General features: G+C 42.8%; 1 long non-coding RNA gene across 1 annotated transcript in view; it reads right to left on the bottom strand.

The window, feature by feature from the left end:
* Nucleotides 1-11977: 11977 nt before the first annotated feature.
* LOC103170936 overlaps nucleotides 11978-25013 on the bottom strand; it is an 89338-nt gene continuing 76302 nt past the window's right edge. The window contains exon 3 of the long non-coding RNA XR_003753602.2: nucleotides 11978-12054. This is a non-coding gene — a long non-coding RNA (uncharacterized LOC103170936). The remainder of the gene's footprint in view (nucleotides 12055-25013) is intronic.

Here is a 25013-nt window from a genome sequence, read left to right as displayed (position 1 = left end):
AGGTGAAGGAGAAGAGGCGACTGACAAGAGCTCCCCGCGGCCGACCTCGAAGACGGCAAGGAATGTTCGGAAGACCTCTGTGCACTGGCTGAGATCAAGTTCAAAATGTCAGCGTCCAGCGGTGAGAGACAGATAAGACTGAGATGGAGATTTCAGTTGAGATTCCAATTGCCACTGTACTAATCAAATGGAAATGGAAGTGTAAATTACAACTGCAATTACCAGTTTTGAATCACACTCTTTAGTAGGTCAGTAGTGTTCAAGTTAACAGTGTTCAGAAAGAAGCAAAATTTCTTTCTTCCTCCTCCCATCCCAGAATAATAAAATATGGAGTTCTCTTTCTCTCTCTGACACACACACTTTCTCAGGATTCTAAAAAGTCAAAGTTGGTAGGATACAAAGTAGCATAATTTCATCAGGACTTTTAAGAATAACAACTGTGGTATTTGTTAAGAGCTCACTATGTGCCAAACACTGTACTAACCACTGACTAAGCTCTTGGGAGAGTACAATGCAACCGAGTCGGAAGGCACATTTCCTGCTCGCAACGAGTTTAATCTGGAGGGGAACACAGACATGAATATAAATCAGTAACTTATAGTATATAATTTATAGATATGTACATAACATACTAGAAAATAAAGACAGACACAGTCCCTGTCACACTTGGGACTCACAATCTATGTAGGAGGGAGAAAAGGTATTGCATCCCCATTTTACAGATGGGGAAGCTCGGGCACAGAGAAGATAAGTGACTTACCCAAGGTCACTTGGTGGGCAAGTGGTAGAGCAAGGATTAAAACCCAGGTCCTCTGACTTTCAGGTCCATATTCTTTCCCCTGGGCTGCACATCTTTCTTCACAAAATACTAATAAATAGCCATCATACTACATCCAAAAGCTTCACATATGCTTGCATACACTTACGTTTCTAAGCAGCTGAGGTCACAGAGTATAAAGTATTATAGGTATTCTGGAAGCATTTGGCTTATATATCATCCTTCTTCACAAAATGCTAATGATGTTTCTCATATTATAGCCAAAGGCTTCCCATGTTTACACACAGAGACACACACACAAACACACTGTGGCTAAGAAATTCAGAAGTACTGATGATTGTCCTTCTGCAAATATCCCAGGTCTCCTATATAAAAATAATTGCTCCCCATTAAAGTGACATACTCACCTCCCCACTTACCCTTGTTTGAACCCTATGTTAATGTTCTAACTTCCTTCCCATCCCGAAAAGACCATTGCTTGAGAGGTTCTGGGTCCTAACCCCGGCTTCCCCACTTATCCGCTGTGTGCCCTTGGGCAAGTCACTTAACTTCTCTGGGCCTCAGTTCCCTCATCAGTAAAACAGGGGTTAAGACCGTGAGCCCCAAGTGGGCCGGGGACTGTTTTCAACCCGATTTGCTTCTATCTACCCCAGCAGTTAGTCCAGCGCCTGGCACATAGTAAGTGTTCAACAAATACCCTAAAAAAAAGATAAACACCAGCTCTTTCCTGCTCATTATTTGGAAAAATCAACACTATTTTGATTTCTAGAATTACAGAACCAGAAGAATTTGCACATAGGCAACCAAGGCACTGGGAACTGAGCCTTGATTCAACTGTGTGTTTCCCAATACCCTGATTTTTTCCCATTTTCACAAATGATAGAGACGAGATGGGTGTGATAGCCAAGGGTAGGGCTTCTTCCCACGGCTGGGTGAAAAGAGGAACAAACATTATGCTTGGAAAAACACACATTCCCCAACAAGTCCTTAAGACTCCCAGGTGCACCATCAGGATGGCTGCCGTCTCCATCTTTATTGTAATCTTGTGGCTTTTTATTTGTAACTTATATGAAAAGAATCATATTGATTGGAGCAGATTTGACTCAGTAAAACCTATTCTACTGAGATTGTCTGTGCTAGGTGATTTCATCAAGTTCTCTTTTGGTTTCATTTTCTTCCTCATCCACAGTCCCAGGGGAGGCTGCAGCCTGGCTTGCCGAGAAAATTGCCCTAAATTGAGTTCTTTCTCGGGCCTATAACCGGCTGCCTTTGGCTCCTCGGCGTGCAAACTTTATGCATTCTTTTTTCCCTTCTTCCTTAACAACCCCCTTCCCTTTTCCAATTAAAATGGAGACGTTTGCGCTGGTACCTGCTTCCAATTAAATGAAAACTGCATTACCAAGCCGCACTCTCCAGATTCTCCTTCCCCTCCCCTCATTAGTTTTATTCCTCTGGGGCTTCCTGGCTGGCTGCCAGGGATTTATGGCAAGAATTCAAAATCTCACACACTTTATCCCCTCCAAATCATTCCTGAATTTAAGCAGCTTGGTCCTTAGGCCCAGCATGAGAAGGCTACAATGGAGACCAAAAAAAAAAAAAAAAAAACACACAAAAAAACAGAGAGGGGATGAGGAAAAGGGGAGAGAAGAGGGAAACGATTGATTTAAAAAAGGCTAAGAGCCCTTGCCCAGAAAGTGAAGCTTAAGCGAGGTTAAGCTACCCGATTCATTGACCTTTCTTTCTTACTGGTAAGAAGCAAAAGAGTATATTCTGTAACTCTCGGGTGCCACTGCTAGATTCCCTAAAGTATTCTTGTATCCAGGAGGATTTACACAGGCCTGCCGATTCCTGTTCCCTTACATCAAACCCTCACTGAAAAAAACCCAACCGTGGGGCTTACTTGGACTGTGAGTCCCTGAGGGACAGGGACCGTATCCAACCTAATTATCTGGTATCTACCTCAGAGCTTAGAATAGTGTTTGACAAATAGTAAACGCTTAACAAATACCATTTTAAAACAAAAACAAACCCTGCCCTCAAAAAAAACAAAAAACAAGCAGGAGCACAGACAAGAGAGAACTGAAACCTGAATCCCTTATTCATTATTGTGGTTTCTGTTGAGCGCTTTACTGTATGTCAAGCGCTGTTCTAAACACTCCAGTAGACACGAGTTAATAGGGTCTGACACGGTCCTCGTCCCAAGTGGGGCTCGCAGTCTAAGTAAGAGGGAGAACAGATTTTGAATCTCCCTTTTACAGTCGAAGAAACTGGGGCACAAAGAAAAGTGACATCCCCAAGGTCACATGGCGGGGAAGTGGTAGAACTGGGATTAGAACCCATGTCTTGTAACTTCCAGACCCGTGCTCTTTCCACTAGGCCACACAACTTTATGTCAAGGGATCTCAGATGAGCATCAGACCAAGAAGCAGAGAGTACTGTGTTGCACACACAAATACACACAATACAGTCCCTTATACCTTGAGCGTCCCAAGATGGTACAGTGAGATCCTCTCAGTATGGGTTTATAAGTGGCACCAAAATCAGAGCCCAAGTGACAATACCTTTTGTATTGTGTAAACAGAAAGAAAGATAATTCCTCGCTGTGCTGATATATCTACCACTTACAGAGGTTATCATAGCTACGAGATGACCTGATGGTTTCTTTTTTCTTTTCTTTAAGATATTTGTTAAGTACTTACTATATTAAGCACTGGGGTAAAAAACATTATCACACCCAGAGTGACTTGAATGAGGAGGGCATAAATAGATTTCCTTGAATAAAAATAATATTTATGGTATTTAAGTGCTATCTATGCGGCCGGCACCGTACAAGATAATCGGGTTGGACACGGTCCGTTCCCCACATGGGACTCGGTCTTAACCCCCATTTTACAGATGAAGTAACTGGGCCCCAGAAGCATGAACTGACTCGCCCACGGTCACACAGTAGACAAGTCAGAAGGACCCAGCTTCTAATTCTGGCTCCACTACTTGCCTATGTGACCTTGGACCTCATGTCATGCCTCAGGGACTCAGCTTCCCCATCTGTCAAATGGGGATTCAATACCTGTCCTCCAAAAATGTAAGCCCCACTTGGGACAGGAACTGTGTCCATCCTAGTTATCCTATATCTCTCCTAGAGTTGAGTTCAGGGTTTGGCACATAAGCACTTAGTACAAATGTCACAATTATTACTAAATTGTGACATACCCACTTGATTTGCCAAGAGTAGTCCCTCAGTTGAAATACATGCCACTTGAAACCCATTTTCCGTCTCTAATAATTATGGCATTAAGTGCTTACTATGTACCGAGCACTCTACTTAGCCCTGGGGTAGATGAAGATAATCAGATTGGACACAGTTCCTGCCAAACCTGGAGCTCACAGTCTTAGTAAAAGGGAGTAGGATGGAATCCTCATTTTACAGATAAAGTAACTGAGGCCCAGAGAAGCCAGGTGACATGGCCAGGGTCACCCAGCAGACAAGCGGCGGAGCAGAGATGGGAACCCAAGTCCTCCGTCTCCCAGGCCCCTGCTCTTTCCACTAGGCCGCACTCCTTCCCAGAAGAATCTGGAAATCTAAAACATTCCTTTTCCATCAGGCTGGGCTCGTTTCAATCCAGCAGTCATTAAGCCGCGGAACTTGGAAGACCCAAGCCAATCGACCGATGGTCTTAGTAAGCTCTGCTGAATCACTCGTTTCACATTCAGTCTGGGAGCTGAGGAGTTAAAATCTCTTCGGATAGCTCCCCGAGAGAGTTGAGATGCTTCCGATTCCATCCAGGCTTGGAATTCTCCCCGGAGGGCTAGAAGCCATTGGAAAAGGAGTTGCCATCTCCCAATTTGCTAGGCTCAGGCGCACCAGCTTCTTGACATTGTTCGACTCTGACTACTGTCAAGAGAATCAAGTCTATTAAGTACGGCTTCATTCCGTTTCAAGATTTCATCAGAGATAGCCTCATTCTTGGAAACTCAGCTTTATAACTCACACACCCTCAGTCCTTGGAAATTTGTGTTAGCCGCTGAGGTTTTCCCTTCAAGTGAGACAAATGATTCGGGCGAAGTGTTGACTTTAAGAATCTTATTCAAGCTCTTTGGAATATTCAACTTCCAGACTGGTGCTTCAATAATCCAGGCACGGAAACAAATTCAAAGCCGCATGGACTAGTGGAGAGAGCACGGGCCTGGGAGTCAGAGGACCTGGTTCTAATGCCGGCTCTGCCAAATGCTTGCTGTGTAACCTTGGGCAAGTCGCTTTGCTTCTCTGGGCCTCGGTTTCCTCATCCGTCAAATGGGGATTAAGCCTGTGAGCCCCATGTGGGACAGGGACTGTGTCCAACCCGATTATTTTATATCCTAGCGTTTAGTACAGTGCCAGCCACAAAGGAAGTGCTTAACAAATACCGCAATTTTTATAATTGTGATTCAGGGAAATCTATTTAGGCCCTCCTCATTGAAGTCACTCTGGGAGTGGTCATAAGTGAAATGGTAGTGTCTGACAGTGGATGCTCCCTGAAAGGTGACTGATACCTTCTCTGTCTCCCCCGATTAGACTGTGCGCCCGTCAAAGGTCAGGGACTGTCTCTATCTGTTGCCGATTTGTACATTCCAAGCGCTTAGTACAGTGCACTGCACATAGTAAGCGCTCAATAAATACTATTGAATGAACGAATGCCTGTCTACTTGTTTTGTTTTTTTGTCTGTCTCCCCCTCCTAGACTGTAAGCCCATTGTTAGGTAGGGATTGTCTCTATCTGTTGCTGAATTGTACTTTCCAAGCGCTTAGTACAGTGCTCTGTACACAGCGTTCAATAAATACGATTGAATGAGTTGGGGTAGATGGGGGATTTGGGGCTCTTCAAATCCATTAAAGTAAAATAGGCCTCTCAATGAGAGAATACACCCGTATCGAGTTCCATGTACCATAGCCGGGAAAAACAGTGCTTCAAAGAGACATAAGCCCGCATACAGCATCCTATTTTAGAATTTAAATATAAGAATGCTTAATTCACCGCTCCAAATCCTGCAAAAGAAAGGGAACGGATCCCATCGGCTTTGCTCTCAAAGGAGTTCCACAAGGCAATTAAGTTGCGTCTGATAATTTCATAGGTTTGTTTGCATCCTCGGGAGGAACAATGAAGCATGTGGAACCTTTTTTTTTTTTTTTTTTTTTTTTTTTTTAAAAGCAGCCCCCCTCCTGAGATTGGAAAGGAATAATTATTCATTGATTAAGGCCCTGTGAATCTCCAACACCCTAAGAGTAATTTATCCAACTAGGAAATCGCTATGGGATCTGTTCCTACCTACAATTCATTCTCACACAAAAGAAAGAATTAGAGACATTCACATAGAACCTCCTAGCTGATACGGAGGAATGTTTCCTTTTATCTAGGAATATGTGGTGTTTAAACTCTCAGCGTACAATACTTCAAGGAACATAAGTCTTGGGTGTCAGAGGACTGGGGTCCTAATCGCGGCTCCACCACCGTCTGCTGTGCGATCTTGAACAGGTCAGTCATAGTTATTGAGCGCTTACTATGTGCAGAGCACTGTATTAAGTGCTTAGGAGAATACAATATAACAATGAACAGACATTCCCTGCCCTCAGTAAGCTTACAGTGTAGTGGGGAAGACGGAAATTAACATAAAAAAATAAAATTACTGATATGGACTTCAGTGTCACAGGGCTGGAAGGGGGCAAGTCACTTCACATCCCTGTGCCTCGGGTTCCTCATCTTTAAAATGGGGATTGAGACTTTGAGTCCCTTGTGTGACAGGGACTGTGTCCAACCTGATTTGCTTGTTATCTACTCCAGCGCTTAGAACATAGTAAGCACTAAACATATTATCATCACTGCAATTATTATCAAATACCATAAAAACAGGGCTCTAAGTCCCACAGAGGTACCAGAGTGTTTAGAGGAAATTCACCTCCTTGATTTCCATCCTAATATTTTGGGATTGAAGAGTTAACGCTAACTGATTAAGGACTTGCAATCTGAGAAGCACAGAGGGACGAGGGCTGTGTCCAACTACAGTAACTTGGGCTTAGAACAGTTCTTGACACATAATAGGCACTTAAATATCAGAATAATAATTTGCACCGGTGATAGCGCAAGCTCTCTGGGGTTAAGGATCATGTCTACCAACTCCACTGTATTATGCTCTCAATTGCTTTGAGTAATGCTCTGCATACACTAAGTGCTCAATAATTAGGACTGATCTACTGCCTCTGGAATAGACCTATAGAAGACAAGGCAAGAAATCAGAATGGCATCATTGCAAAAGGTGAAAAGCAACTAGTCATGGTAACTATTAATGAAAATCGACCGAGAGTATTTACTGAGTGCTTACTGTATGCAGAACACTGAACGAAGTGCTTGGAAGAGTACAGTCTAACAGAGTTAGCACATACATTCCTTGCCCACGATGAGCTTAGAGTCTAGAGATGTGTTTACAGTCTAGACAATAACAATACATAATTGTGCCATTTTTAAAGCACTTATTTGCCCCTCCCGGTGCTAAACGCTAAAGATAATCAGATTGGATAAAAGCTAAGCCCCACTCAGATTTCACAGTCTAAGGGGAAGAGAAAACAGGTATTTAATCCCCATTTTACAGCTGAGGAAATTGAGGCACAGAGAAGATAAGTGGCTTACCCTAGGTCATAAAGCAGGCAAGTAAGAACAGAGAGAGGACAGTGATTGGAGAGGGCCTGGGAACCTTGCAGGTGAAGAAATGATCCCAGCACAGACACAACGTAAGCCCTCTTAGATCCAGACATTCTGCCATGAGATTTGTACAACAAAACCCTTCTACCAGCTGGGTAAACGTTACCCTCGATGACATTGGATCAGCAGGGATTGTTCCATGCCAAAAACCCTTCCATTTCTGGCTCTCGTCACCTCGGACAAATCTGGCTCACTTTCAGTAGCAGTGGAGAGTTTCATTTTTAAAAAAAGTGTCTGCCTGACTCTGCTCGATGATGCCTTGGATTCAACCTCTTAGCCAGTTTTCCAGTCCATGACAGAACACTCCCCCAGTCACCCGACGGGTCTGGCAGTCAGGACACCTGGGTTCTTGTCCCAACTTGCCACTTGCCAGCTCCGTGAAGTTAGGCAAATTACATACCTCCCCAGGGCCTCTGTGTAAAACGAGGGCAAAATACCTGTTCTCTCTCCCTCCCTCTTAGACTGTGTGCGCTGATCAGAAAGAAAGTGCATCTGATTGGCTTATCTTTTATCTCTCCTAGGGCTTAACGCACTGTGTGAACTATTAGAAGCATATCATCATTATTATTACTGTTGCTGTTTTGACCCCTTAAAGTACTCCAAGAAATTCATAAGGAAGGATTTCCCCCCGGGGTGTTTTCTCCTAAGCACCAGAGAAAGTACTCTGCACAGAGTAGCAGCATGGCCTAATGGTTAGAGCACGGGCCCGAGAGTCAGAAGGACAAGGGTTCTAATCCCAGCTCCGCCTCTTGTCTGCTCTATGGCTTTGGCAAGTCACTTCACTACTCTGTGCCTCAGTTACTTCATCTGTAAAATGAGTATCAATGCCGTGAGCCCCACGTAGGGCAGGGACCGTGTCCAACCCAGTTTGCTTGCAACCACCCTAGTGCTTAGTACTATGCCTGGCATGAAGTAAGCGCTTAAATACCACAGTCCATGAGTAGGAGCTCAATAAATTCTGACTGACAATGTGTCTCACCCAGTGTTAGCCCCCAAACACCATTACTGTCTGCCAATTTGCCATGTAGACAAGAGACACAGCCAAGTTTCTAATTCCTAAGATTACCTTTGGAAACCTTTTTTAATAAATGAGAGCTACATGCCTCAACCCCTTTATGGCCTAAAGATGTGTTAAAAAAAAAAATCACTTGTTCCACTTAAAATAATTTAAATAACAAAATCAACCCCACCCACGCTTAACATTTCGCTGAAACCCCTCCAGCTAGTCCCAGTACTGAAGAAACCCAAGAAAGGCACCGGCAGAGTGTTCGCTCAAAGTTCGCCACCGACTCGTCCTCCCCTATCCCTCCCTCATCCACCTTTTGAAAAAGCCAGCAAAATTGAGATCAGATAGATCAGCAAAACAGTGTGAATTCTTTAGCTACTTACGTAAAGGAACATATCTACCGGAAGCCCTCAGTCGCTTTGCCCTCTCCTATCTCAGCGTGGCGCAGTGGAAAGAGCACGGGCTTTGGAGTCAGGGCTCATGAGTTCGAATCCCAGCTCTGCCACTTGTCGGCTGTGTGACTGTGGGCAAGTCACAACTTCTCTGTGCCTCAGTTCCCTCATCTGTAAAATGGGGATTAAGACTGTGAGCCCCACGTGGGACAACCTGATTCCCCTGTGTCTACCCCAGCGCTTAGAACAGTGCTCTGCACATAGTAAGCGCTTAAAAAATACCAACATTATTAACATTATTATCTCACTTAGCTACTCTCCTTCTATAACGCAGCCCGCACACTTCACTCTAATGCCAGCCTACTCACTGTACCTCCATCTAATCTCGCCGCCGACCCCTCGTCCACATCCTGCCTCTGACCTGGAACACCCTCCCTTCTCAAATCCAACAGATTATTACTTTCCCTGCCTTCCAAGCCTTATTGAAGCCACAACTCCTCCAAGAGGCCTTCCCTAAATCTTCCTTTTTCTTTTCTTCCACACCCTTCTGTGTCATCCTGACTTGTCCCCTTTATTCATCCCCCCTCCCAGCCCCACAGCACGTATGAACTAATCCGCAATTTTATTTCTATTAATTTTCGTCTCCCCCTCTAGTCTGTGAGCTTGTTGTGGGCAGGGAATGTCCATTATATTATTTGTACTCTCTCAAGTGCTTAGTACAGTGCTCTGCACCCAGTTAGTGCTCAATAACTATGATTAACTGACTGATGAATTCTCACAAACCCTTAGTACAATGCTCTGCATACAATAAACCATTTCCTCTTCTCCCACTCTCTTCTGTGACACCCTTGCACTTGGATTTGAAGCCTTTATTCACCCCACCTTCAGATTTTATGCACATACACAGTGATTAGAAATAAAGAAATTTTGGCCATCTCCCCCTTTGGACTGTAAGCTCCCTGTGGGCAGGGAACATATCTGCCAACTCTGCTATATTGTATCCTCACAAGCATTCATAGTCTCTGCACATAGTAATTGCTTAATGAATAGGATTGATCGAATGATTGATTTAGGTCTTACTGAATAATTATAATTGTGGAATTTAAATGTTCACTATATAACGAACACTGTACTAAGCGCTGGGGTGGATACAAGCAAATCGGGTTGGACACGGTCCATCCTCATTTTACAGATGAGGTAACTGGGGCACAGAGAAGTGAAGTTATTTGCCCCAGGTCACCCAGCAGAATGATAGCCTCAAGTCTATTTCCTGCCCCCCCCAGCCCAATTTCATTTGGCCGCGGAGACTTGATTATCTTCATACATAGTTTGTGCCTCTTGGCTCATTTTGCCATTGTAAGTTGCTACCATTTTATCCCTTCGAAAACAAATTACCCAAATGCTTGCTGCATTTCTAAAACATGTTGATTCCTCCCCCTGGGAGGCACAGCATACGATATAAAGTGTCCTCCTGGAAACTCGAGACCACAGGACACCAGGATTCTGACAGAATTCTATTAACTCACTTAGGCAACTACTCTGATGCCCCTGTTGTCTTGATTTTAGTCAAGACTTATCCTGTAATGAAAGGATTTGTTAGAAGGGGTTTAATTCGGTTGCAGTGTGCTGTGTCATCACGACGGGTGCTTATCCAAACACGCCGGCAGTACATGTTCTAAATTAAAACAATCTCCAAAAAAAAAAAACCTCCACTACTGTGCAAGGGTAGATACGCTTTGCTGTACTGGTAGGAGGGGGGACAAGATTTGGAACATCACGAGTAGGGTTTTCACTGTTCTGTGTCTTGGTGAGATGTGGGCAACTAAAGCTGTTAAGCAATCTTGAAAAAAGCAGCGATTTTAAGGGCTAATCTGAGAAGATTATTCAGAAAAGGCTTTGTATATTATATTCCTCAAAAGGAGTAAGAAAACTGCAGCTATGAGCAGCATTAAAAAGGTTAGGCCTTGAAAACAGAATTGTTATCTCTTGTTCTGCTGTGAAGAGATATTGCCTCATTTCTTCACCGGCCCACACCCAGATGTTCTATCAGGCAATCGGGGAGTTTTATTTAGAAGATTGTTCTTCATAACAACAATAATAGTAATAAGAATTGTGTTTTTCGTTAAGCGCTTACTTTGTGTCAAGCACGGCTCTAAGCACTGGGTTAGATATAAAATCAGTTACCTCACCTATAAAATGGGGTTTGAGGCTCAGCAGCGTGGCTTAATGGAAAGGGCACAGGCTTGGGAGTCAGAGGACGCGGTTTCTAATCCCAGCTCTGCCATTTGTCTGGTGTGTGACCTTGGGCAAGTCACTTACCTTCTCTGTGCCTCAGATACCTCATCTGCAAAATGAGGATGAAGACTGTGAGCCCCACATGGGGACAACCTAACTGCCTTGTATCTAGCCCAGCGCTTAGAATAGTTCTTGGCACATAGAGCTTAACAAATACCATCATTATTATTATTATTATGTGGGACAGGGACTATGTCCAACCTTATTTGCTTAAATCCACCCCAACACTTAATACAGTATCTGACACACAGTAAGTGCTTCACAAATACTGCAACTATTATTATTGATAATAATAATGTCAGTCACTACCCTACGTGGGGCTCCCAATCTAAGCAGTAGGGAGAACAGGGATTGAAACCCCATTTTACAGATGAGGGAACTGAAATGCCTTCTTTCCCGTAGGCCACACTGCTCCTTTCAAAGGCTTCTTGCTAGTCCTGGAAAGAATTTTACCTCAGGCCCACACAGAGAAGTGTGGCCTAGTGGATAGATGACAGGCCTGGGAGTCATAAAGACTTGGGTTCTAATCTCAGCTCCACCACCTGCCTGTTTTGTGATCTTGGGCAAATCACTTCACTTCTCTGGGCCTCAGTTCCCTCACCCGTAAAAAATGGGGATTAAGGCTGTGAGCCCCATGGGGGACAGGGGCTGTGCCCAACCGGATTACTTGGTATCCACCCCAGTGCCTGACATATAGTGTGTAACCAATATCATAAAAAAGCAAACTCCTAGATGGCCCAGTTCATCTCCCAGGAAGCTATAGTATAGAAAACACTCACCCAGATCAACGGCTCGCTCCAGGTCTGGCCCCTTTATTTTTACTCCCTTTGAAGAAGGGTTCCCAGGACAACCCCTAGATGTAAACAGCAAAGGGAGAAAAATGTCACAACTTCCATGTCAATCAATGGTATTTATTGAGCTCTTACTGTGTGCAAAGCACTTTACTAAGTCCTAGGCAAAGTACCATAGGGAAAGCCATTAGATTGTAAGCTCCTTGTGGACAGTGAATGCGAATATGCCCACTGGCTCCTTGGAAACTGAGGCAGCCTCCATCACTCAATAGTATTTATTAAGCACTTTGTGTGCAGAGCTCTGTACTAACTACTTGGGAGAGTACAATATAACAGAGTTGGGAGGCACTTTTCCTGCCCGCGAAAAGCTTTCAGTCTAGAAGGTGGTTGCCTTATTCCCCTCCCTTCCCCTTCCTGTCCTGGGACATTTCCCTGACTTCCTTGCCCCCTTTCCTACTGTCTTATTACATCCCCTCATCTGTAAAAGGGGGAATACAACTCTGAGCCCCAAGTGGGACAGAGACTGTATCCAACCTTATTAGCTTGTGTCTACCCCAGCACTTAGTACAGTGCCTTGTACAAATACGCTTATCAAATAACATAAAAAAACAGGTATCTTGTATTTACCCCAAAGCTTAATACAGTGCTTGGCACAGAGCAAGTTCTTAATAAATACCAGAAAAGTACCACCTGGGTTCTAATCCTGAGTCTGCCACTCACCTGCTGTGTGATCTTGGGCAAGTCACTTCAGTTCTCTGTGCCTCGATTCCCTCATCCGCAACATGAGGACTCAATACCTCTTTTCCTTCCTACTTCTTCTGTGAACCCCATAAGGAACCTGATTAACCTATACCTACCCCAGCATTTAGTATAGTGCTTGGCACATAGTCAGTGCTTAACAAATTCCACAATTATTATGACTATGTCTTCGATCAAATAAGGATTTTAACGATGAGTCTAGAAGACCGTTTCCCTTTCCCAAATATAAAAAAAATGAAAAAGCAGTAAGTTCAAACATTTATACCCTAAAGCCATCTTTGAGCAGAAATGAAATAACGATTGCTTTCGCTGAATATTATGTATTTCTACAGATGGCTTATGGGGGGAAACTCTTTGCAAGAGCATCGTTTATAACTTTATTTTCTCGCCAGCACATATTGGAGAAGACCTCTTTGTGCTATTTGAAGTCTGCAAAACAACACAAGGGACCTGTTTAGTTCCCAGGAAATGTCCAGTAGGATAAACATGCCTCCACCATGCATTGCCGGTGTGGAATACCTGGCCCCAAGCAGGAATCTGAACAAAAGGATGATTATGAGGGCAGGGAGGAGATAAAGATAACCTCTCATCTTTGAAAAACGGGGCTTCAGGGTTGGTGGGATGAAGCCGATTGCTTTGAGGTGGAATTGAAGGAAGGTTCCCCTGGAGTTTTCAGTGTGGCTGGGGCTGGGAGAGGAAATGTCTTTGTGAACTGCCATTGCACAAGGTGAACAGACACGCTAGGGACATCCTGCAAGTGTGCTGTCATCGGGGTCAAAATGTTACAATTACCTCCTTCCTCCCGTACCTCTCATTCCAAAAAGCAACCTCGGGCTCAAAAGCAATCTGGATGTCTTCAATCAACGTTATTTATTGAGTGCTTACTGAGCATGGTGTAGTGGCTCGAGCACGGGCCGGGGAGTCAGAAAGTCATGGGTTCTGATTCCGGCTTTGCCACTTCTCTGCTCTGTGACCTTGGGCAAGTCCTTTGACTTCTCTGGGTCTCAGTTTCCTCGTCTGTAAAATGAAGATTGAGACTGTGAGCCCCATGTGAGACAGGGACTGTGTCCAGCTCTTTTTGCTTGCGTCCTTGCTTAGTACAGTGCCTGGCACATAGTAAGCTCTTAAATAGTATCATTACTATTAGTACATTACTTTGTAATAATAATAATAAGCATTTGTTAAAGAGCAATACAATTCGGGAAACAACGTGGCTTAGTGGCTAAAGCTCGGGCCTGGGAGAGCAGCAGCTTGGCCTAGGAGATCGAGCACTGGCCTGGGAGTCAGAAGGACCTGGGTTCTAGTCCCAGATCTGCCACTGTCTGCCGTGTGATCTTGGGTAAGTCACTTCACTTTTCTGGGCCTCAGTTTCCTCAACTGAGAAATGGGGATTCAATATCTGCTCTCCCTCCTACTTAGACTGAGAGCCCCATGTAGAGCAGCGATGTATCTGCCCTAATGAACTTCTATCTACCCCATCACTTAAAACAATGCTTGGAGCAAAGTAAGCACTTAAGTATCATAAAAAAATACAACAGTCACTCAAATTTATTGAGCGCTTATTGTGTGCAGGGCACTGTACTAAGCTCTCGGGAGAGTACAACTCAACAATATAGCAGATATATTTCCCTGCTCACAGGTTTATTACGATCTAGAGGGGATGACAGAAATTGATACAAATAAATGAAATAACTGAATTTCCTGAGTAACTAAATGGCACAATCTCCAGTTAAACCTAGGAATACACAGAAGTAATTAACCTTTTTTCCAAATCTGAGGGGATTGCTGGAATTCTTCCATTTCTAGTACCAAAGCTTGACCACAAAGAAATACCTCCACTAGAAAATGGAGAAGGCTGGGAAGGAAGCATCTTAAATCTTCAACACTTCCCTCGGTTACCACTTTCCTTTGGATGTCACCAGGCACTAGTGAAAGAGTGCAGAATCCTTTCCAAGCCTTTTGCATTGAACTGTTGCCAGGAAATGTTCTCAGAATCTGCCTGAATAGAAGAAAGTGGTTTTCCCACTGATGATCTGAGCTGCATTATAACGGCCTCACTAAAGGCGGGATTTGAAGTTCTCCTCTGAGGTTTCTAAGAAATACGGCACTTTCAAAACAAACCCCAGTCACCCCAAAGCAAAAAATGGGAGGAGAAAAACATCCAGAAATGAGCAGATCCGAGCTATTCTACCCAGAATGGGAATCGATAGATTCTACCTTGAGCTCCAGTCGATGTTAAGCTCAGAAGGGGCGCTCATACGGACTCCCTCAGGGCTTTTGGGTAATAAGCATCCAAAACAGCCAATGGTCTCCACTGGGCAGACTGGCAAGTACAAAAAACTGAAAAGTGCCACGCAGGATCAACCCACGAACACAGAGAAATGAAATGAGATCCTCATTCAGTCTACCTCACAGACAAGGAACACACCCTACCGGAAAACGCATCCTCGTGGATAGAACTCACTGAGCCTTTCATTACGCACTTGGAGAAAGAACGAGAAGCCATTCGTTTCTTCCCTCATAACCGTCAGACCCAAACAGTGTGTCCGAGTAGAACGAGGGTCAGGAGACTTGGGTTCTAATCCCAGCTCTGCCACTGGCGTGGTGTGTGACCTTGGACAACTCACTTGACTTTTCTGGGCCTTAGTTTCCTCATCTGTTAATTGGGATCGAATACCTGTTCTCCCACCCCTTTAGGACTGTGAGCCTTCGAGAAGCAGCGTGGCTTATTGGAAAGAGTCCGGGCTTGGGAGTCAAATCACGTGGGTTCTAATCTCAGATCCGCCACTTGTCTGCTGTGTGACCTTGGGCAAGTCACTTCAATTCTCTGGGCCTCAGTTACCTCATCTGTACAATGGGGATTAAGATTGAGCCCCATGTGGGACAACCTGATTCTCTTGTGTCTACCCCAGTGCTTAGAACAGTGCTTGGCACATAGTAAGCGCTTAATACCATAATTACTATTATTACTATCATGTAGGAAAGGGACTGCACCCAATCTGATCAGACTGGATCCATCCTAGCTCAGTCCAGTGACTAACATTCAGCCCTTAACGAAATATCCCAATTATTATTTTTATGATATTGGTGTCGAAGTACAGAGAAGGACAAGTGAGAGGATCAGGTGTATAGAACCCTTCCAGATGATAAAAGACTCAAAGGTTTGGAGTACTTTAGTCTGGACAGAATCACTCAACCTTATTTATTGAGCACTTTCTGTGTGCAGAGCACTGTACAAAGTTCTTGGGAGAGTCCAACAATAAACAGACACATTCCCTGCCCACACCTAGCTTACAGTTGGTGGGGAGGGAGAGGGGGACATTAATATGAATAAATAACAGATGAAGGCAAAGAGGGACAAGATTCTCATCCTCTAGACTGTCCATTTATTATTCTATTGTACCTCTCAAGCACTTAGCACGGTGCTCTGCACACAATGCTCAATAAATACAATTGTGCTCTGCACACAATGCTCAATAAATACAATTGAATGAATGAAGTTTCCAGAATCACAAAGCTCCAAACAGGGAGAACACCTTGATGCCAGCCCAGAGAAATTTGGTCCGGTACTTTGGGGAGAAACTTGGAAAAATCTGAGTTCAAACCGAGAACCCAGCTGGGTCACCTTGGGAAAAAGCCTCACCCAGATTCAAGCAAACTTATAAAAAAACCACATCGAATTTGCATGTCCATGTAAATTTGGCTTCAAAGCCCAATCCTGGGCTACTTTTAGTTAAGTTTCACTCGGAGGTATTATTTGCTCTCACTCACCTGAGAAGTGAGAAACTAGACCAGCAACCCAAACAAATTAAAACATTAAGTGCTTATTACAGTGCTTTGCCCTCAGTAAATGCTCAATAAATTTGACAATGAATGAATTGCTCAAAACAGTGGAAAAGGATCATTCAGCGGTGCATAGCAGAGCATAGACCTAGGAGTCAGAAGGACCTGGATTCTAATCCCTGCTCTGCCCCTTATCCGCTGTGTGACCTCGGGCAAGTCACTTCACTTCTCTGGGCCTCACTGACCTCATCGGTAAAATGGGGATGAAGACTGTGAGCTCCCATGTGGGACAGGGACTGAGTCCAACCTGATTCATTTGGTACACAGCAGGCACTTAAATACCATTTAAAAAAAAAATTTAGCTGTTGGTCAGCTAAAATCTACATATGCTCTGGAAAAGAAAAAAAAAAAAAAACGAACAGAGGGCCATCAATAAAAAGCCACAGAATAGTGATGTCCTTGCTCTGTGGAGACTGGGAGGAGTTGAGTATGTTGAGTTGAGCAAAAGGACTTGAGCAGGCTAGCAATTTCCTGCTCTAAACACTCAATCCGTTCCTCAAAGACCCATCAGAGAAAAATCTGAGCGCCGTTTTGTCGAGGCATCGAATAAGATTTGGAATGAAAATTTCATTGCAGAGGCAGAAAAATTTGCGATAATTTTCTATACCACAAGAAGACTTTAAGCACTTTTATTGCAGAAGCAATTCTAAATAACAGAGCTTGCTTTATAATAGCATTTCTATAATAATGGTGTTTTATAACAGAAGTGCTATTATTACTGAAATGGCATTATAATCACGGCATTATTATTGTTGAATCTCTCCCGTAACGTAAGTGCTCGGAAAGCCCATTTGTATTACCAAAAATTTCCAATTTATTTCTTCTCAGTATTGAAAGTGGCTGGTCAGTCTTTTCCTTAGGATTGGATTACAAAATCATCTTTAAGGGTTGATTTTATAACAATAATGATGGTATTTGTTAAGTATTTACTATGTGCCAAGTACTATTCTAAGCACTGAGGTAGATACACGGTAAGCAGGTTGCCCCACGCGGGGCTCACAGTCTTAATCCCCACTTTACAGTTGAGGTAACTGAGGCACAGGGAAGTGAAGTGACTTGCCCCAAGTCACAGCTGACAAATGGCAGAGCCGGGATTAAAACCCACAACCTCTGACTCCCAAGCCCATGCTCTTTCCACTAAGCCACACAGCACATTCATTCACTCATTCAGTTGTATTTATTGAGTGCTTACTGTGTGCAGGGCACTGTACTAAGTGCTTGGAAAGTACAATTCGGCAAGAAATAGAGACAATCCCTACCCAACAACAGTCTCACAGTGTGCCTAAAGATCCCTGGTTATATACACACACACGTACACACTCCTCCACACCAAGTTTACTACTTTCCCACAGGTAAGGTATCCACTAACTTACTAATCATCTGCAGGGATAATTTTTTTTTTTTAAACCAGAGAAGCAGTGTGGTCTAGTGGATAGAGCCCGGGCCTGGGAGTCGGAAGGACCTGGATTCTAGTCCTGGCTCTGCCACGTATCTGCTGTGTGACCTTGGGCAACTCCCTTCACTTCTCTAGGCCTCAGTTACCTCATCTGTAAAATGGAGATTAAGATTCTGAGCCCCGTGTCAAACAGGGACAAATATCTACGAGTACCTACCCCAGCACTTAGTACAGTGCCTGGCACATAGTAAGCACTTAGCAAATGCCATTAAAAAAAACAAGATTGTAAGCCTTGTGTGAGAAAGGGACCATGACTGTTTTAATTAAAGTGCAGTTTCCGATGTCCATATTAAGCACTTAATAAATGCCAAGACCAAAGACTCTATTCACTAGCGGATTCGATCTGGCCCTGAAAAAAACTTGATGCAGGATTAGTATTTCAATAATTGAACCTGAATCTTCCGTGAAAAATTTCAGAAACTATCAGAACGTTTTGCTAGGGTTTTTAATACTATCTAGGTAGGGAAAAAAAAAAGAAACGAGGGTTGGAATAAAGCCTAAAGCGATAAAAAAAGTAACAAACAACAAAGCTCACAAAATGCTTTGGCAGAAATCTTATATCTAATCCTATGAATTAATATAAATTTCACTCCTCTTTCAATAAGGTATTTATTACTTTGCCACTCACTGTATTTCAGAAGCATTTTTCACAAAATTTTAACTGTATTTCTAAGAGATGAATAAGTATATTTAAGTTTGTAAATTTCTACCTCTTTTTATTGAAGTTATCTTGTAATACTTTGACACTGAGCTCCAAGAGCAATTCCAAAGACAGGAAAGAATTGAAGTTCCGAAAATCCTGACCTTTTTAACATTAAAATAAAATCCTATATACTTTCAGGTGAATGCAATTAGATTACTCCATCCGGTTAGGATGTAGTCCATGAAACAGTGAAGTAAGGAAATTCAATAAACTCATATCCTCTGCAGGCATTTTTACATTTTAGACTGTCATGAAAGCTTTAGATGTGTGTTTGTATGAAATGAACTTATTTTATTATTGATTTCAGGCAGAATTTTTTTCTTACCCTGCAATGCTTTGGAAAATAGTTCTCTTTAGAGCAGTAACCCTAATGTACTTAGTTCCCACAACTGAAGTTATCAAGAACAACCTTTTTTTTAAAAAAAAAACTTCAAGAGCTAACTGGATTTTAAATTGAAATGCTGAAAAAAAGTCTATTTTTTTTTTTTTTTTTTTTTACACAAATCAAAGCGGGATAGAGGAGATAAGGTGATTCTGACAAATGCCTGATAACAGAATCTAACCTTATGCAGCTTGCACTTATGCTATTCATTCATTCAATAGTATTTATTGAGCGCTTACTCTGTGCAGAGCACTGTACTAAGCGCTTGGAATGTACAATTTGGCAACAAAAAACAGATCCACACATAGGTATGTATGATACACACTAACTCCAGATATGCATGAGCATTAATGGAATCCTTAAAGGAATTGAAAAAAAGGTATTTATTGAGCACCTACTGTGTGCAGAGCACTGTAGTAAGCACTTGGGAGAGTACAACAGAATCGGTAGACTTGTTCCCCGCCCACAGCGAGCTTCCGGTCTAGAGGGAAAGACGGAGTAGTATACATAATTTACAGGGGATGTGCTCCGGCAAATGGGCTTAAAACCCATGTGTACCGGTGGTAATAGTATATATTTAAGCCCTCTCCCTTAGACTGCAAGCTCTCTGTGAGCCTGATTCATTCATTCAATAGACCTTATTGAGCGCTATGTGCAGAGCACTGTACTAAGCGCTTGGAATGGACAATTCGGCAACAGATAGAGACAATCCCTGTCCATTGACGGGCTTATAGTCTAATCGATCACATCTCACAACCTTGCCTACCCATCCTGAATCATACTTTTGACAACATTGTCAACTAGAGAAAATTGGAGAAGCAGCGTGGCTCAGTGGAAAGAGCCCGGGCTTTGGAGTCAAAGGTCATGAGTTTGAATCCCAGCTCTACCACTTGTCAGCCCTGTGACTGTGGGCAAGTCACTTCACTTCCCTGTGCCTCAGTTACCTCATCTGTAAAATGGGGATTAAGACCGTGAGCCCCACATGGGACAACCTCATTCCCCTGTGCCTACCCCAGCGCTTAGAACAGTGCTCTGCACATAGTGACCACTTAAATACCAACACTATTATTATTATTATTATTATTAACTGCCAGATTGACCACATCACCGCCTGCTCAGCCAACATGATGTATAATCTCTCTCCTTAGCTTGGGTCAAGGCAATCCACAATTTCCCTGAAATGCCTTTTAAGACATTTCTTTGCTCTTAATGGCCATAAAGATATCATTTTTAGTCCATTATTTTTTTTTATGGTATTTGTTAAGAGTTCACTATATGCCAGGCACTGTACTAACCGCCAGGGTAGATACAACGTTGCCAGGTTGGTCACAATCCCTGCCCCCACCCCAAACCCACAAAATGTCATTATCGTCAAAGTTCACATCTGTTCCCAGTAAGATGTAAGGGTCTCCCGGAACTGAAGCTTCGAACAAATTTGAATTCCTCTTGGGATTGAATTCCTCTGCTGAATCTGTGGCTCTAAAGACACAGAGAGAGAGGGGAAAGAGGAAATGGAGGGGAAAGGAGAGGAGTGTGAAGAGTGGAGACTAGTTGATGAAAAGATTGTCAGATGGCAGGCAGTGGAGGCAAGAAGGGGTTCAAGGTAATCAAGCCAATTAGCAGATCAAAGGATAAGGAAGCCCCATTTGGAAATAAAAGAGTGATAATTTGAAGCAGCGAAGGAGAGATTAGAATATAGAAGTGATAATGCTATGCATTTTAGGCAGGAGATGTTAAAATCGGAATGGCAAAAAACTAAACACCCAATGGGAACAGCTGCCTAAATAAATCACCTTGTTCTTTGGGATCTTGCCCACTAACGTTCTGTTCTTTTTGGCCTCTTCTCCTGGAACTCTGACTCTGTACTAGTCAGTGTTACCCTGCTCATTTTTTTCCCCCTCAGTTCCTCATGGCAGATGATGATGATGCTATTTGTTAAGCATTTACTCTGGGTCAAGCACTGTTCTAAGCACTGAGGTAGATACAAGTTAACCAGGATGGACCCAGTTCCTCTCTCACATGGGGGTCACAGTCTAAACAGGAGGGAGGACAGGTATTGAATCCCCATTTTACAGTGGAGGAAACTGAGGCAAAGAGAAGTGAAGTCACTTGCCCTAGGTCACAGAGTAAGTAGATGGCAGAGCTGGGATTAGAACCCAGGTCCTCTGATTCCCAGGCCCATGCTCTTTTCACTTTTTCTCCTAATTCCCAGATTCTCTTTTTCCAACTTATCTTGATCTTTATTTTCCACAGAGCGACACTTCAAAACACTTCAAAAGCCCAACACTGCTTTTAAAATACTGTTCTTTTCCATCTCTGGTATACATCTTATAATTGCTCTTTTTTACTGCTTGATCTGCAGACTAGGACACTGGCAGGTTTTATGCAACTCGCTAATAGTGCACAAGCATGGAAAGGGATCACGATGACAAAAACAAAAACGCCTTAACACATTTGGATTTGACTTTTACGATTTGAAAAAATGATTTGCTGAACACTAACATTTGACCCAACTAGGAAGCAGTCGTAGTTTGTAATATCGACGACGGGTGACCCAGAGGGTGTGGTGTAAATAATAATAATAGTGACATTTTTTAAGCGCTTTCTAGGTGCAAAGCACTGTAGGCAACACTACTTTGGATTTGCTAGGTTCACTACTAATATGCTGAGATTTCTTGAATCAGATGATCTCTCTATGTATTTCAGTTTCCTCACCGTTACGTTTGGCTCTGGGAATCCAGAGACAGGGAATGAGGCACTTCTTTAATTGGTTGTTCCCCGGCACCAAGCAGAGTGTACTGCACCAAAGAGACACTCAATAAATGCACTACTATCAATGTTTCTATTGTTATTCAATGGTAGTTGTTGAAAGCTACGTGCAGGGCACTGTACTAAGCACTGGGAGAGTACACTACAAACATTAGCATTTATTGAGCACTTACCATGTGCAAAGCACTGAAGAAAGCACTTGGGAGAGTACAGTCCAAATCAGTGATATTTATTGAGTGTTTACTGTGCGGAGAGCACTGAACTCAGTGCTGGGAAATGACTGGATCAAAAAGTGTGCTTTGCACACAGTAAGCACTCAGTAAATATGATTGAACAAATGAATCAAAACCAGAGCTCTCGACCCCATGGAGGATGTGGAAGTGGGGGGAAATGAGATGGGGGGAGGTGGATGATAATAATTATTATTATGGTATTTGGTAAACGCTTATTACGTGCCAAGCACTGTTCTGGGGGACTTCTTCCAGCATCCCACATTTCCATCTGCCTTGAGTGGAAATCGTTTCAGAGGAAATCAGTGGTGGATCCTAAAAGTGATCCTTCAGACTTTGAGGTGACCCTTTGGCACTAAGCTCTGCATCCTATTCCACCAGACTAAGGTGACAAGAGCCTGGCGGGCTGTATATATTTATGGCCATTACTTGCATTACAAGAGAATTAAAAAGAAATGAGGCTGGAAATGAAAAGGCTGTTATAGATGGATCTCTTCGAGGTGATAAATGTGATACAAGTGATTAGCATTAACTGATCTTCTTGAAGAATGTACTGGTATAATTCATTATAATGGCTTCGCAGTGCAATTAGTGAACTATAGTGTAAATGACACTGCTGTTCATAGACTTACCCATAAGAGTAATTATATTTTGAAAACTACTTAGTGAAAAATTGATTGAATGAGTCCTATGGGCATAGATAATTGAGATAAAAATATGTAAACAAAATGCTTATTAATAGGCTTTGTGGAACTTTTCTATATTTACTTGGTCGGCAAGTGCAAGCCTTGAAATGGGAATGATTTTGAAACTTTAAAAGGTTTTAATACACACAACCTCAGGGAAAGGAGTCAGAAAGGTTGATGTCATGAAGAAAGAATAAGTGACATACAGTCCTCTAGACTGTAAGGTCCTTGTGGGCTGGGGATGTGTCTGTTTATTGCTCTATTGTACTCTCCCAAGCACTTAGTGCAGTGCTGTGTACACCGTAAGTGCTCAATAAATACCACTGAGTGAATTTTATCAGATGAGAGGTAGGTCGCATCACCTGGACGGATCACAGACTTTCTACGCTTCTGATCCGGTTACCTCTGGCTTGGAGCGGCAGAATCATCAGGAAGTAGTATCTAACCTTCTGAATCGACTGGAAAAACGGAAAGATTTCAAGTTCTACCCAGAGGAAAGGACGGGTGTATTAAGCAGTGTGGCTCTTCAAGCATGACCAGGTTCTATTTAAGGTTGCAAGAATAATAATTGTGGTATTTGTTAAGTAATTATTGTGTGTCATGCACTGTTCTAAGTGCTGAGGAAGATAAAGATAATCAGATCAGACACTGTCACTGTGTCACACAGGACTTTAATTCATAAAAAATAATTATAATTGTATTTGTTAAGCACTTACTATATGCTAAGCACTTTACTAAGCACTGGGGTAGATACAAGCTAATCAGGTCTCTAATGGGGCTTACAATCAATGGGAGGGAGATTGGGTACTGAACCCCCATTTTTACAGATGAGGGGACTGAGGCACAGTGAAGTGACTTGCCCTAGGTCACCCAGCAGTAAGTGGAAGAGCCAAGATTAAAACCCAGGTCCTCTCTCAGTCTTGCGCTCTATTTCACTAGGACACACTTCTCAATAATAAAACCAAAACACACAAATATAAATCCCAGACTATCACAGAGCTGAGAACTTCAGGGTGTTTATTTACCCAGTTTTAGTATTTGAATAGCCAGCACGAGTAAAAAAAATATTATGCACACAGACATACACACATAAACACTACTGAAGGCTAAAATGAGACAAAGGCAGAAGGAGCTACAAGAGACCCCGAAGTTTTGTCTTTATAATTAAGCCTTTCTATTCCTCCTGTGAAGTCCTCTATTCTAAGAGTGATAAATGCAAGCTAACCCCTTCTCTATGTTCATTCATTCACTAAAACATATTGAGCTTTTACTGTGTGCAAAGCACTGTCTTGAACTTGAGTACAATTCAACAATAAAAAGACACATTCCCTGCCCACAACAACCTTACAGTTAAGGGAAGGAAAAGGGTGAGGGAAACTGGAGGTGAAAGATCCTTTGGAGAAGCATGACTCCTTTAGGCATCAAAGTTTAATCTAGAGTGGAGCAATGTCTACATACCACCAAACATTAGGGTAGAAACACACACTATCACCAATCCACAAATCAACATACTTATATACCCAAATTTCCAGACAGAGTTACTCACCAGTCAGCTCATAAGCAGGGTATTGAGAAAAGCTTGAATAATGTGTCCCAACAGTCAGGGAGCTGAAGATAAAAGACAGTTGTTGAAGAGAAAAATCGAGAGAAAGAAAGAGAGAAAGAGAAAGAAGGAAGGAAAAAAGAAGGAAGAAGGAAAGAAAGAAGCGAAAAAAAGAAAGAAGGAGAAAAACACACACCAAGGATCCCTCTCCTAATCTTAAAAGACCTTTGCTAGCTGATAGACTCTCATTCTCAAATGATTTTGAGAAAAGCATTCCTAAGGATTCTGGTAGTACCAGGCAGAACCTGAATCAAGAGTAAGTTTCTTACTTGCCATGGAATTCTTTGATATATGCTTACCATGTGTCAAGCACTGTTCTAAACGCTGGGATACAAGCTAATCAGATTGGATTAAAATCTAACAAGTGGCATCAAAAGGACCTGTGTTCTAATTCCAGCTCTGTCACTTGTCTGCTCTGTGACCCAGGGCAAAGTCAATTAACTTCTCTGTGCCTCAGTTATCTCATCTGAAAAATGGGGATAAAGACTGGGAGCCCCACCTGATTATCTCGTACCTATTCCAGTGCTAATGCAGTGCTTGGCACATAGTGAGCACTTAAATACCATAAAAAAGCTCTCCTCCATTACTAT

This window comes from Ornithorhynchus anatinus, chromosome 19, assembly GCF_004115215.2.
Source record: "Ornithorhynchus anatinus isolate Pmale09 chromosome 19, mOrnAna1.pri.v4, whole genome shotgun sequence".
NCBI lineage: Eukaryota > Metazoa > Chordata > Mammalia > Monotremata > Ornithorhynchidae > Ornithorhynchus > Ornithorhynchus anatinus.
The sequence above is the reverse complement of the archived record's forward strand: the minus strand, read 5'-3'. Positions and strand labels throughout refer to the sequence as shown.